The following is a 15,541-nucleotide window of genomic DNA, read 5'->3' as shown; positions in this document are numbered from 1 at the left end:
AGAGGTGCCGGTGTTGGACTGGGGTGGACAAAGTCAGAAATCACACGATACCGGGTTATAGTCCAACAAACAAACCTGTTGGACTATAACCTAGTGTCGTGTGAGACCTGGTGAGGATGGTAGATTTCTTTCCCTAAAGGACATTAGATGGGTTTTTCCAACAATCATCAGTGGATTCATGGTCATCATTATATTATTAATTCCAGATATTTACTGAATTCAAATTCCTTCATCTGCTATGGTGGGATTTGAACTCGTAACATTAGCTGAGTTTCTGGATTAATAATCTTGTGATAATAACCACTAGGCCGCCACCCTCATATAAAGTTTTAGGATTGTAAAATTTGATTTGTGTCCAGATCATCATGCTCTAAACCCTACGTATCAGTAATAAAGAACAAAGAAAATTACAGCACAGGAACAGGCCCTTTGGCCCTCCAAGCCTGCGCTGATCCAGATCCTCTATCTAAACCTGTCGCCTATTTTCCAAGGATCTGTATCCCTCTGCTCCCTGCCCATTCATGTATCTGTCTAGATACATCTTAAATGATGCTATCATGCCCGCCTCTACCACTTCCGCTGGCAACGCATTCCAGGCACCCACCACCCTCTGTGTAAAGAACTTTCCACGCACATCTCCCTTAAACTTTTCCCCTCTCACCTTGAAATTGTGACCCCTAGTAATTGAGTCCCCCACTCTGGGAAAAAGCTTCTTGCTATCCATCCTGTCTATACCTCTCATGATTTTGTAGACCTCAATCAGGTCCCCCCTCAACCTCCGTCTTTCTAATGTAAATAATCCTAATCTACTCAACCTCTCTTCATAGCTAGTGCCCTCCATACCAGGAAACATCCTGGTGAACCTCCTCTGCACCCTCTCCAAAGCACCCACATCCTTTTGGTAATGTGGCGACCAGAACTGTACACAGTATTCCAAATATGGTCGAACCAAAGTCCTATACAACTGTAACATGACCTGCCAACTCTTGTACTCAATACCCCGTCCGATGAATGAAAACATGCCGTATGCCTTCTTGACCACTCTATCGACCTGCGTTGCCACCTTCAGGGTACAATGGAGTTGAACACCCAGATCTCTCTGTGCATCAATTTTCCCCAGGGCTTTTCCATTTACCATATAGTTCGCTCTTGAATTGGATCTTCCAAAATGCATCACCTCGCATTTGCCTGCATTGAACTCCATCTGCCATTTCTCCGCCCAACTCTCCAATCTATCTATATTCTGCTACATTCTCTGACAGTCCCCTTCACTATCTGCTACTCCACCAATCTTAGTGTCATCTGCAAACCTGCTAATCAGACAATCTATACATTCCTCCAGATCATTTATGTATATCACAAACAACAGTGGTCCCAACGCGGATCCCTGTGGAACACCACTGGTCACAGTTCTCCATTTTGAGAAATTCCCTTCCACTACAACTTTCTGTCTCCTGTTGCCCAGCCAGTTCTCTATCCACCTAGCTAGTACACCCTGGACCCCATGCGACATCAGCCTACCATGGGGAACCTTATCAAACACCTTACTGAAGTCCATGTATATGACATCCACAGCCCTTCCCTCATCTATCAACTTTGTCACTTCCTCAAAGAATTCTATCAAGTTGGTAAGACATGACCTTCCCTGCACAAAACCATATTGCCTATCACTAATAAGCCCATTTTCTTCCAAATGTAAATAGATCCTATCCCTCAGTATCTTCTCCAGCAGCTTCCCTACCACTGATGTCAGGCTCACCGGTCTATAATTACTTGGATTATCCTTGCTACCCTTCTTAAACAAGGGGACAACATTAGCAATTCTCCAGTCCTCCGGGACCTCACCCGTGCTCAAGGATGCTGCAAAGATATCTGTTAAGGCCCCAGCTATTTCCTCTCTCGCTTCCCTCAGTAACCTGAGATCCCATCTGGACCTGGGAACTTGTCCACCCTAATGCCTTTTAGAATACCCAACACTTCCCCCCCTCCTTATGCCGACCTGACCTAGAGTAATCAAACATCTATCCCTAACCTCAACATCGGTCATGTCCCTCTCCTCAGTGAATACCGACGCAAAGTACCCATTAAGAATCTCACTCATTTTCTCTGACTCCTCACAAACCTTCCCTCCTTTGTCCATGAGTGGGCCAACACTTTCTCTAGTTACCCTCTTGCTCCTTATGTATGAATAAAAGGCTTTGGGATTTTCCTTAACCCTGTTTGCTAAAGATATTTCATGACCCCTTTTAGCCCTCTTAATTCCTCATTTCAGATTGGTCCTACTTTCCCGATATTCTTCCAGAGCTTCGTTTGTTTTCAGTCACCCAGACCTTATGTATGTTTCCCTTTTCCTCCTTGCTAGTCTCACAATTTCACCTGTCATCCATGATTCCCTAATCTTGCCCTTTCTATCCCTCATTTTCACAGGGACATGTCTATCCTGCCCTCTAATCAACCTCTCTTTAAAAGCGTCCCATATATCAAATGTGGATTTACCCTCAAACAGCTGCTCCCAAACCACATTCCCCATCTCCTGCCAAATTTTGCTATAGTTGGCCTTCCCCCAGTTCAGCACTCTTCCTTTAGGACCACTCTCGTCTTTGTCCATCAGTATTCTAAAACTTACGGAATTGTGATCACTATTCCCAAAGTAATCCCCTACTGAAACTTCAACCACCTGGCTGGGCTCATTCCCCAACACCAGGTCCAGTATGGCCCCTTCCCGAGTTGGACTATTTACATTCTGCTCTAGAAAACCCTCTTGGATGCTCCTTACAAATTCTGCTCCATCTAAACCCCGAACACTATGTGAATCCCAGTCAATGTTGGGAAAATTAAAATCTCCCATCACCACCATCCTGTTGCTCCTACATCTTTCCATAATCTGTACCTCTATCTCATGCTCACCGTTGGGAGGCCTGTAGTACAGCCCCAACATTGTTACTGCACCCTTCCTATTTATAGCTCTGCCCATATTGCCTCACTGCTCAAGTCTTTCATAGTGCCCTCCTTCAGCACAGCTGTGATATCTTCTTTGACCAGTAATGCAACTCCTCCGCCCCTTTTACCTCCCTCTCTATCCCGCCTGAAGCATCTATATCCTGGGATATTTAGTTGCCAATCTTGCCCTTCCCTCAACCAAGTCTCAGTAATAGCAATAACATCATACTCCCAGGTACTAATCCAAGCCCTAAATTCATCTGCCTTACCTTCTACACTTCTCACATTAAAACAAATGCACCTCAGACCACCTGTCCCTTTGTGTTCATCATCTGCTCTCTGCCTACTCTTCCCCCTTGTCACACTGACTTCATTATCTAGTTCCTTACAGGCTTTAGTTACTACCTCCTTACTGTCCGCTAACCTCCTCATTTGGTTCCCATCCCCCTGCCACATTAGTTTAAACCCTCCCCAACAGCGTTAGCAAAAGCAGCCCCTAGGACATCGGTTCCAGTCCTGCCCAGGTGTAGACCGTCCAATTTGTAATAGTCCCACCTCCCCCAGAACCGGTGCAAATGTCCCAAAATCTGAACCCCTCCCTCCTGCACCATCTCTCAAACCACTCATTTATCCTGCCTATTCTTTCATTTCTACTCTGACTAGCATGTGGCACTGGTAGCTATCCTGAGATTACTAGCTGTGAGGTCCTACTTTTTAACTTGGCTCCTAACTCCCTAATTTCTGCTTGTAGGACCTCATCCCGTTTTTTACCTATATCATTGGTGCCTATATGCACCATGACAGCTGGCTGTTCACCCTCCCCCTTCAGATTGTCCTACAGTCGATCTGAGACATCCCTGACCCATGCACCTGGGAGGCAACATACCATTCGGGAGTCTTGTTTTCGACCACAGAACCGCCTATCTACTCCCCTTTCAATCAAATCCCCTATGACTATAGCCTTTCCACTCTTTTTCCCACCCTTCTGTACAGCAGAGCCAGCCACAGTGCCATGAATCTGGCTATTGCTGCCTTCCCCTGGTGAGCCATCTCCCGCAGCAATGTCCAAAACGGTATACCTGTTTTGGAGGGAGATGACCGCAGGGGACACCTGCACTGCCTTCCTGCTTTTTTTCTGCCTTTTGGTCACCCATTCCCTTCCTCCCTCAGCAATCCTAATCTGAGGTGTGACCAATTTGCTGAACATGCTGTCCACGACTTCCTCAGTATCGCAGATGCTCCAAAGTGAGTCCATCCGCAGCTCCAGAGCCGTCATGCGGTATAACAAGAGCTGCAGCTGGACACACTTCTTGCACGTGTAGGAGTCGGGGACATCAGCCGTGTCCCTGAGCTCCCACATTGAGCAAGAGGAGCATAACACGGGTCTGGGATCTCCTGCCATTTTTACTCTTATGGCAATTCATGTGGCAATCTCTTGTTTTATTTTTGTGACCTAATTGATTTTTGGTTGTTCTCTCATGTGGTGTTGGCGTCACTGGCTGACCATCCCTAGTTGCCCTTTAGAAGGTTGTGGTGAGCTGCATTCTTGAAATGCCCAAGTCCATGTGTTGTAGTTTGATCCACAATACCGTTAGGGTGGGAATTCCAGGATTTGACCCAGTGACACTGAAGGAACAGCGATATAATTTCAAGTCAGAATGGTGGATGGCTTGGAGGAGAATTTGCAGATGGTGTTCCCATGTATCTGCTGCCCTGGTCCTGCTAAATAGCAATAGTTATGGGTTTGGAAGGAGCTGCCTAAAGATCTTTGGGTGAATTTCTGCAGTGCATCTTGTAGATAATACACACTGCTGCTGCAGAGCATCAGCAGTGGAGGGAATGGATGATTGTGGATGTGCTGCCAATCGAGCAGGTTGCTTTGTCCTGGATGGTGTCAAGTTTCTTAACTGCTGTTGGAACAACAGTCATCTAGGCAAGTGGGGAATATTCCATCACACTCCTGACTTGTACTTTGTCAATGGTGGACAGGGTTTGGGTAGTCAAGAGGTGAGTCACTTGCTGCCTAGCCTCTAACCTGCTCTTGTAGCTGCTCAGTTTATGTGACAGGTTCAGTTGAGTATCTGGTCAATGCTAAACCCCAGGATGTTGATAGTGGGGGATTCAGTGATAGCAACAACACTGAACGTCAAGGGATGGTTTTTCCATGTTCCATCATGTTGTGACATAGAGATTATGGACTCGTTACTAATTGTCCTTTGAAAATTATATCACAGAGGGTCAGAATGGCCAGAATAGACATTCTTGGTCAGGGACCTGTTGAATACAACCTAATGATCTTTTTGATCTTTTGAAGCTGATCATCTTCAGTCATAGCTGTTTAGCTGTGACCAAAGTAAATAAGATCAGTGTTGAGATTACCTTCTAACTCAAATTCAGAAATATTTACTTTAGTTTGTTTGTGCTTCTACATCTTGGATCTTCACAAGTAATCATTATTCTTGGAAACGCACTTGTGAATAATTTTTGACGTATAATTTCAACTGGTTTGTGGTCAGTAAGACCAAATAGGCTTGTCACCCTGTAGCAAACACCATCTGATGCCTTTCTGGGATATACTTATTTCCATGTGGTAAGCTTGGAAGGATTGTATAATATTGGAGTGCACACTTGCTAGATGATAAAGCATTTTTAAGAGATTGAGAAAACCTGCCATGGGTATGGTATGTCTTTATAGATAAGATCCCAAAGAGGAGACACTTTGGTCTCAAAATTAAGAATGTATGGAAATAAAAGTTGGAGTAACTCAGTTTTGTCTTCTTGAGTAGGCATTTAGCTAGTAGTCTGGTTGTTTTAAAATGCAAAAGGTTATTTGACAATATAGATTATGCCAAAGCAAGGGACATAATGAGTGAATTGCACTGCACTGTGCCAGCTTTTTGAAAAAATTTCATGTCGGGTGTATAAAGGGATAATATTTGCACTTGCACCAGCATCAATTTTGGCATGTAGTGCATGTTGTCCATTCCTTTTGGGGTGTGTTATGTAGATAATTAGTTATGGTTGGGGAAGGAGTCTTCACAACTACCACTGACTAGCCATCATCACTAGGTGCCATCATGATGTTGTGTCTTCTTAGGTCAAACACCATTGATAGTATGATGTAATCTGAATGTTTCATATATGTTGTCTCTTCTAACAAATACCACAAAGACTGAGTTGTTATTGAGGCCAATGTCTTGAATTAACAACACTAATTATTTACACCGCGATGTTATCTCAGACTTACACATCTGTGTTCTGTGCTTACTGCATTATGACATTATATGATTGTAACAGGACACATGGCTAATTGTTTCACCTATTTTTGGCAGTCAGTCAATGTTGAATTTCTTGCCAGTGGTATCTGACATGTCATGGTCAGAGAGTATTGGCCAATATTATCATTATTTCCCACAATCTTTTTCTTATATACTGACATGTCTAATGTTCAAAATTAGAAGTTTACTTTCTGCTCTTCAAATTTTTAGAACTGCATTAAGCTGGTGGGATAAGAGAGACTATGATGGTTGGAGAGCTTTCTTTTATTTTTTCATGGGATATGGGTGTTGCTGTATGGCCAACAAGTGCTGCCCATCACAAATTTTTCTTGAACTGAGAGACTTGGGGAGGCTAGGCTATTTCAGACAACAGATAAGAGTCAATCACATTACGTCAGGTTTACAAACATATATAGACCAGAATGGGTAATAACAGTAGATTTCCTTCCCTAAAAGACATTATTTGAACCTGTTTGCTTTTTACAACAATCAATGATAGTTTCACCAACTTTTATTTCCAGATTCATTAACCGAATTTAAATTCCACCAGCTGCCACAGTGGGATGTAAAGCCATATCCCCACAGCATAAGTTTGGGCTCCTGAATTACCAGTCCAGTGACATCACAACTAATATGCTGTATTCCCTTCCTTCTTTTAATAGTTTCATAGAATCATAGAATCCCTACAGTGTGGAAGCAGGACACTCGGCCCAGCAAGTCCACACCTACTCTGTAATAGTTGTTAAATGAAATCTCGTGTTACACAGTAAATACCAGGGAAATTCAGTTTTTAAGGGACCCTAATATTTAACAAGATCTTTTGCTATTATATGATATCATACTTTTCTTAAATTGAAAGTCATCCTGCAGTTCTACTCCAAATACAACTGCAGATTTCTGTATTACCAACATAAAATGAGCAGAAGAAAACACAAAAATAAGAAACAAATGGAAAGAAAAATATATCATTCTATTAATTGGCACAGTAATGTTGTGGCTACATATTTGCACTGGAAGTTTAGAGACCTGGACTAATAATCCAGAGTACATGAGTTCAAATCCATCCACTGGAGTTTGTGAATTTGAATGTGATTGTAATAAAAAGCTTTAAAACTAAAAGTGCCCATATAGCTGTTGGATTAGGATATAAGAAAAAACAGCTGAAACACAGTTTTAAAATGTGTATGTAAATATATATATATATAGTTAGGATCTTCTTTCTTCGGAAAGAAATGTATATCCAGCACAATGATCCTGCAAAGCCGTCCTCACTCGTGCCAAAGTTGAGAATGCTGTTTCTGGACTACTTATGCAAAGGACTGATATAGTTATACTCACAGTGACACACTCATCAGCCAGCATCCCAAAAACCTTCATTACATGGACACGTTCTGTCCCATCAGCAAAGCAGATCTACCAGGGGTGGGGTTATACTGATACACATGAAAGATGAGAGTTGTCATGGGAACTCAGCATTGAGTCCAGATCCTACAAATATTTCATAACTTCAGGTCAAATATCGCAAAGAACATCTCATATTGAATACCATCAACTTTCCTTTGTCAGCTGATGAATTGGCACACCTCATTGCTAGATGGAGCAGTAAAAGCAAAAGGTGAAGAACACACTTTGGGTGTGGGATTGCAAAGAGTATCACCCACTTCAGACTACTACCATCACCCAAGGAGTTCTCAAATGACATGTGAATCTACCTGCCTCAGACGCATCTGCCCATGAAAGCATAGCTAAGAGTGACAACTGCACAGAGATCACGTCTTCTCCACACGGACTTCCACGATCATGCTGGTATGGCACTACCACTTGTTAAAGCAAGAATGAATGAGAACAGATGTAGTAACTCAAAGCTGAGCATGCATGATGTGCTGAGAGCCATTAACAGAAATAAAATTGTACGCCACTGCAATCTGTAACTTTACAACCAACATATCCCTCATTCCTCCAACATCATTGAGCCAAATAACCAAATCTGGTTCAATGAACAGAACAGAAGAGCATACTAGAAGCAGGGCAAGGACCAGATAAAGCGACAGCTGGTGAAGCAACCCGAAAAAGGAAAAAGAAATACTTGCATTTATGTCAGGCTTTTCATGACATGTAATAGTGCTTTACAGCCAATGAAGTACTTTTTAATTGTGGTCACTGCTACATGGTAGAACAAGCCTATATATAGCCTAAACCGTGAAACCACCATGCTCTACACAGAGTGAAATAATTCTAAATAATTATCAGATGGAATGAATAATTCAAAAGAAATCCAGCTCAATGTAACTTCTACAGTGACGCACACTATTTAGTTTAGAAATTAATAGTGGGGATTAAGAACTAAGAACTGACTTCAGACCTTAAAAAACAGCTTCCCAGTGCAAATGTAAGCATGCTAAGACACCTCAAGGTACTTCTCGCACAAACATTTTATAAACAAAGTGCACAAAATTTAAAAACATGCACATGAATATAAATTGTTGAAATACAGAAAAGAAAAATAATTATCAACTCAATTTTCTCAAACAAAGTAAATCTCAATATTAACTTTACAAGTTACTGTCACTTAAAATGCATTTTTGTTAGAAAACAAGCAGACAAATAGTCTAAATGTAATAATGTTTTCTCTTCTCCGTGCATACTTCATTTTTCCCCAATCTACAAGCCATTTATAGGTATAATTGAAAATTAGCAGTACAGCTGTTTTAGGGGAGTAATTTATCACAGTGCATTGTTCATTACTGACACTTAGCCTTGGCTCTAACAAGGCAATAGTTGCTGGGGTTGAGACATGGAAAGCACTTCTGCTGCGGTGGTGGGTTTTCACTGCTTTGTTGCTAATTGTAGCCTCCTTCTATTGAATTGTGAGCAGAGTAAAAGAGCTTGTTTGCTTGGTGCAGCAAAGCTGCCAGGGCTGCTCAAGCTATTATCAAAGATACTCTTGATCTTTTGAAAGCAGGAAATAGAATTTTTTTCCAACAGAGAAAGTAATTTGCGATGCGTCCATTAGTTCTTCATTAAAGCAAGATTAAATTGCACAGCAAATCACATCTGTGTTTGGATGATTAAAGGGTGGCATTTTAGAGGCCAAAACTAATTACTAGTCAAAATGAATGAGAGTGAAAAAACAGACATGTTTTTACATTAGATAGCGCGGTTTGTAATTAGATTCTGGCTAATTCCACTATTTCTTCTCCTTTAATGAGATGAGCCTGTCCTCATCTTTTTGTAGGTTGTGCTAACCGTTCAAAATGCATAATTTTGATATGCCTACAGTTTATTTTAATGACATTTTTCAGCTACCTGCCATAAATGATATTCTTTCTAGTGGTGCTTGATTATACAGAAAAGCATGAATTCTGTTATATTACGGGAAAAGATCGACTTTAAAAAATCCTGTTACTGTTCAGTAACTTTGAGGTCGCTTACTTTAGTCTTCTAGTTAATTATATTAGTGACAAGTGCAAAGGAAACTGTAAAGGAAATATTAACTTGAATTTACTTTGTAAACTGTTAAATAAAGGTATATCCTAGCCTAAATGGCATTTTACAGTTCAGTGTACAAAACACTTAATAAAATGATTCTGCTGAAGCAATATCGAAATTACAGCAAGTTAAAGATGTTGTAGTGTACCAATTTCATTACCTTTGGAAGTTTTACAAAACAAAAGCATGATTATGCCCCAAAATATAAATAATCAAAATGGCAAAAATCTGTCTAATTAATTCAAAAGTAACAGTATTACACAGTTGTAATTCTTAAATAATAATCAATTTTCTGTTTGCTCCTGAAAAAACTGCAAGTGAGAACTTTGCTGAAATATAATCAACAGCTTGCTTCATCAGCATAATAAATGAAAACAGATTTTAGTCTTTATAATGCTGTATCAAAATTTTGGACCTGGTGCGCTCAGAGTATGAAAACTCTTCATTTCAGCTTTGTTATAAGTATGTCTACTGGTATATAATTATGCTCGGGAACTAAGTGAATTAGCCGTGATTTCAAAGTTTCAGAGCCCATTTAATCTAATAACACTACCCCACCAAAAAATTGAAAGGTAGTTACTCACATTCAATGTAGAAGCTAATGCGTAACATGATAGAAATCATTATAAAGCAATATTTTTTATCTCACTTTGAATGTTAAACTTGATAGAAGCACATTCTTGATAAAGTCAAAATAAATGATTTTTACCAAGTCCACTTTTTCTTCTCAATAGAAAATGACATGTTATATTAACAAAAATAAATGAAATGTTAATTTAAATAGTTGTAAATAAATAATTAAATGAAACCTATCTCCTAATTTGTCACCAATGACAATCTCCAATCTGGTTACAGGTAACAGATCCCAGTTAGCATTATGGATTTGGGAAATGGATATACTGAATAGCTACAGGTGAACACTGGCCTTTCAAAAATGGCACTGGTGCCAGGACTCTCAGGATGTCCTGGCAGTAGTGATTACTCCCACCTAGAGTGAATGGGGAACACCAGGCACTAATTCTGCCCCTAGTAGGAAAAGACCCCATGGTGTCAGCAATTAACAACTTAAATCAAAATTCACAAGCAGACTCAGGAACAGCAGGCAGGTTTTCCAAGGCACTGAGTCAAATGGCACAAAGGTTGCAGTATTGCACCAATGCTGTTGGCACCATACTTCCTCAGTCATGCAAGCATCAGGGTGGCAGCTGCCTTAGAGAGCTGGATCCAGCACTCCACGTACTCCTCAAATCCATCACTGTAGCTTTTGGAGGTCAGCACAAACAGCAAGGTGGTAGGAGACAAGGATTCTGACCTCTGTCCAGGTGCCCCTTTCTCACAAGGAGATAGTATGCTCCCAGTGGGCATCCAGCCAGAGGAGGAACCACCTACAGAATCCCCAGAAGTAGCCAAGCCTTCCACCTGGCACTCTGCCTGTCACCCTTAGTCCTGTGGAAAGTTAAGCCAAAGAGATGCAGCTGCCTCTGGGTTGGACACACTCAGGATGTCTGGCCCCTCTAACCACAAATACCCCAGGATCACCTGACCAAATCTCCAAGGTCAACAGGCTCCAAAGTAGGACAGGCTCCCTCCCCCAGCTGTGAACCCCAGGACTGTATCGCGACATACTGGGAGGGAAACAAAGAAAATGAAAAGGCACAAAAATGGCATGAGTGACACTTAATTACAGATACATTATCATACTTGTTAATTAAAATTAGTTTTTCACCATCAGGTGATGTAGGCGAAAGTCTGTCCAGCTGCTACAAGGTTAAAGATGCAGACCCCAGCCGTCCTTAGTATCACATGATGTTTTATTGTTCAAAGTAGCAGCTCCTGCTCCATGTGCATGATATGGGAACTTGGAAGATGCTTACAAGTTTGTCAACTGGGTAAATGCTTCCAGAAAGCAGAACATTGTTTGTGCGTTACAGCCATTAGTGGAATTGATTCCTGATGCTGCAAGATGCAGTCAAGAGTACTTTTGACCAAGATTTGTAGTTCACACAGTAGGCAAATGCGAAAGGTTCACATTGCATGTAGTGCTTGCAGGTTTCTTTTACTGTTTGTATGTCTGTGAAGTGACGTTGTCATTTGAAAAGGAACTCCTTTCCTCAAAGAACAAAACACTCCAAGTGTGGTCACAACCATTTTCAGTCTCAGTTCCTTTGCATACTTGTTATTTACAACATGGAAGGAAATAAAAATTGTTCTTCATGCACTGAGTCTCAGGTTCAGCCTCTTGCCCTTGTTGAGTCCCCAGACATACAAATTCCCTTCTTGGTAGCCTTCCTGTCAACTCCACTGGCTTTGAACTTCCACACATTTTCCCTCAATCTGTCTATGTAAATCTTTATGGCCCCACATTACCACTGCAGCCCCAAGCATAGCGGGTCAACATGCCAGATACTGTAATATACTAAATACATTGTTTGCGCATCGAAGCCAGAGTTTTGCTGACTGTTGATGACCCCTTCTCTCACATTTCCCTTCTTGGCCCTATCACTCCCCCCATTATCTATTGAGTTTTCTTTAATTTGTACATTAGATGTGAGCACCACTGGCTGGGCCTGCACTTGTTGCCCATCCCTCATTTCCTATTGGCCTGAGTGGCTTCAGAGAAAGTAGTTAAGTGTCAACCACATTGCTGTAGATTTGTATTCACACATAGGTCAAATTAGGTAAAGACAACAGCTTTCCATCCCTAAAGGACATCAGTGAATGGGCTGGGTTTTTAATGACAATCAACAATGGTTATCTGTCACAGAAACATAGAATTATAAGAGCAGGAGTAGGCCATTTGGTCCATTGAGCCTAATTTGCCACTCGTTGTGGTTATGACTGATCATCCAACTTTTCCCCACATCCTTTGATGCCGTCACCCCCACGTGCTATATCTAATTCTTTCCTGATTTCATACAATGTTCAGGCATTAACTGCTTTCTGTGGTAGAAAATACCAAATGCTCACCATCCTCTGTGTGAAGAAAGTTCTCCCCATCTCAGTCCTAACATGGTTTACCTTGTATCCTTAGACTGTGACTGATGGTCTGGACTCCCCTGCCATCAGGAATGTTCTTCCTGAATCTGCCCTATTTAGTGACTATCTGGTGATCTGCATGGCTCACTCTTCCGTGATATTAATAATGTGCAAGCTGGGGACCCTTTCTCCTGTCTGAGTCTTTTCACAGACATTTTGAATCTGTTTGTATTGCAAGCACAACAGAGAGAGGGATGTAAGGCACTGCTCGTCTCTATGGACAATGCCAACAGTTCATTGACATAAGCAGCTGCATTTATCAGTGCTGCTCAACAGCATCATCGCTTTATGTCTTGCTGAGGAGTCATAATTATCTTTGGTACAGGTTCCTGACATGTTCTAGAGCACTGTACATCCACATGCTTCTCAGCTAGTATGTTTCTAGAGAGTGAATATTCAGAGACCTGTCCTAAAGGACTCAGCTCACCGCAGTAAATAAGATTATAAATCCTTTTCTTGCACTGAATCAAGATCTTCATAACATCATTCACCATCTTCTCCTGGTCTTAGTCACTTCTATCTAAAATTTTATGATTTGGATTAGTGGCATTCCTTTCCAACTTCCAGAAAAAAAGCCTTCCCTTCTTTCCTTGAATGGTTTTGAGGGATCCTCCATGTCAGCATCAACAACATATGGGGCAACCCTGCTCTGTTTACACCCCTCTGTCTCTCCTGCTCCACATGCTAAAATGTTAGTCATAGTAATGCTGCCTTGGTGTGTTTAAATCATTCCTGCTGACTTTTCGTCCCACTTCTGCTGTTGCTAATTGGCCATTCAACTCACTTCCAACTAACTAGCAGGCTACCATCATGAAAATTGGACCTGTGACTGCCTTTCACTTGGATAGGATCAGGGCCTAGAACATTCTAGATATCCATTTCATGACCGGGTAAGAAAATTAAGGTTCTTGACTCCTGAAAGACTAAAGAACATTACTGTTGATTTTGGAAAATCATTCAAATAACTTCGGGCAATAAATATAGGTATTAATTAGTTTATATTATTAGAGTAAGTTATGACTGTGGAGACTCAAAACAGTAATTGAATGTTTGGATTTCAAACTGTATTGAAAGGTGCTTGACATTCATCATCATGGTTTATGACAGCTAGAGCCTCTTCATAGAACTAATATCCAAATACAGTAATATGTTATGAACCAAGAATTATGTACCGTTACTTTGTTTTGATCAGAAAAATACGAACATTCAGAAATTATTTATTTGAAATTCACTTAAGCTGTACTGAATAATATTGGTACAATTTAACTGATGAGAATTGTGATCTAGCTTCAAGTAATACATATATCATGAGGGGAAGAATTTTCTGGATGGTGGAGGTTTTCCACCTCATCACCTGAAAAATTCAGTGGGCTATGTAAAACCATCAATCATAACAGTCCTGCAGGCATTTAATGCGTTCCTACACTAATTAACTGGAGGATGAATTCCTCTGTCAGAATGAATTCCTGTATTGATTAATTTAGCTATGTAAGAGTCTCAAATTCAGATAAGGACAAGTTGGTTAACCTATGCCTCCTGGCCCCTGACCTATTCACAATTCTATGAGAAAGCCACCTGCAGAATTTTATGGTCCTCCACCACCTCTGCCATATTAGTCTACAAATCAATCAACAGAGCATCATAGAATTCTAAATAAAAACTGAAAGAACTGCGGATGCTGTAAATCAAGAGCAAAGAAAAAGTTGCTGGAGAAGCTCAGCAGGTCTGGCAGCATCTGTGAAGGGAAAAACAGAGTCCGGTCACCGGACCCGAAATGTTAACTCTGTTTTCTCCTTCACAGATGCTGCCAGACCTGCTGAGTTTCTCCAGCAACTTTGTCTTTGATCATAGAATTCTGTTCAATCTTTCAAAATTTAAAAGGTGAGAAAGGTGCATCTTTGGGAGGCTGCACATACTGTGCTGTTAACAATGAAAAATGGAATGCCTTCACCTGACAAAGGAGCAGCGCTTTGAAAGCTTGTGATTTAAAGTAAACCTATTGGTCTATAACCTGGTGTCGTGAGACATCTAAAAATTAAATGAATAGCAGTTTTTCAGGAAGTAGATTTCAAAATCCCTTTACTACCCAAAACCTAGGCAACTTTGAGTTCTTTTTGAAACGTGCAGCTGCTGCTCCTGGAGGAGACTTTCTTAATCGGACCCTATATAATTTCACATATCAGTATGCGAAACTTGTACTGTCTGCATTTCACCCAGGTATAAAAGATTAGAAAAAAAACTTGAAGGCAAGGTCTGTGTGAGGCAGGAGTGGGAGTGGGGATCAGGGTGCTGTTGAGAGGTCAGGAAACATGCATAAATGAGTGGAGATTGCCCTTTCAGTGGTTTTCCTACTCAGAGGCAGTTTAAATGATATTGCAGAGGAATCATGGTATTTCCCACTTTATAAACAAATTAGTATCTATTTGCATTTACTGAGTGCTGGCAACTTATTGATTCCATTGAAATGAGGGTGAAACAGTTTGCATGGGCCTGCAGCCATGCAACCAATTGATGCACCCACTGCAAATGAGACAACTCAATATACAGTAAAAACAAAGTCCCTATGTCCTTAGATAACCTATCGTCAAGAATTTCCATGCAGGTTCTGGAGTTGGCCCTACTTACAAAAGTCCCACTTGGTCATTGGAAGTGGGATATATTGGATGGCATCCTTCACTGAAATTCCTGCAGCCCTTATCTTCATGATTCCAGCATATTGGATACTAGAAAACAAATTAGCATCCAGGTCCATGAAGGATGTGCAAAGAGCTATAATAATGTCCAAGTCTGTGATTTTG

This window comes from Rhincodon typus, chromosome 13 (genome assembly GCF_021869965.1).
Source record: "Rhincodon typus isolate 14 chromosome 13, sRhiTyp1.1, whole genome shotgun sequence".
NCBI lineage: Eukaryota > Metazoa > Chordata > Chondrichthyes > Orectolobiformes > Rhincodontidae > Rhincodon > Rhincodon typus.
The sequence above is the reverse complement of the archived record's forward strand: the minus strand, read 5'-3'. Positions refer to the sequence as shown.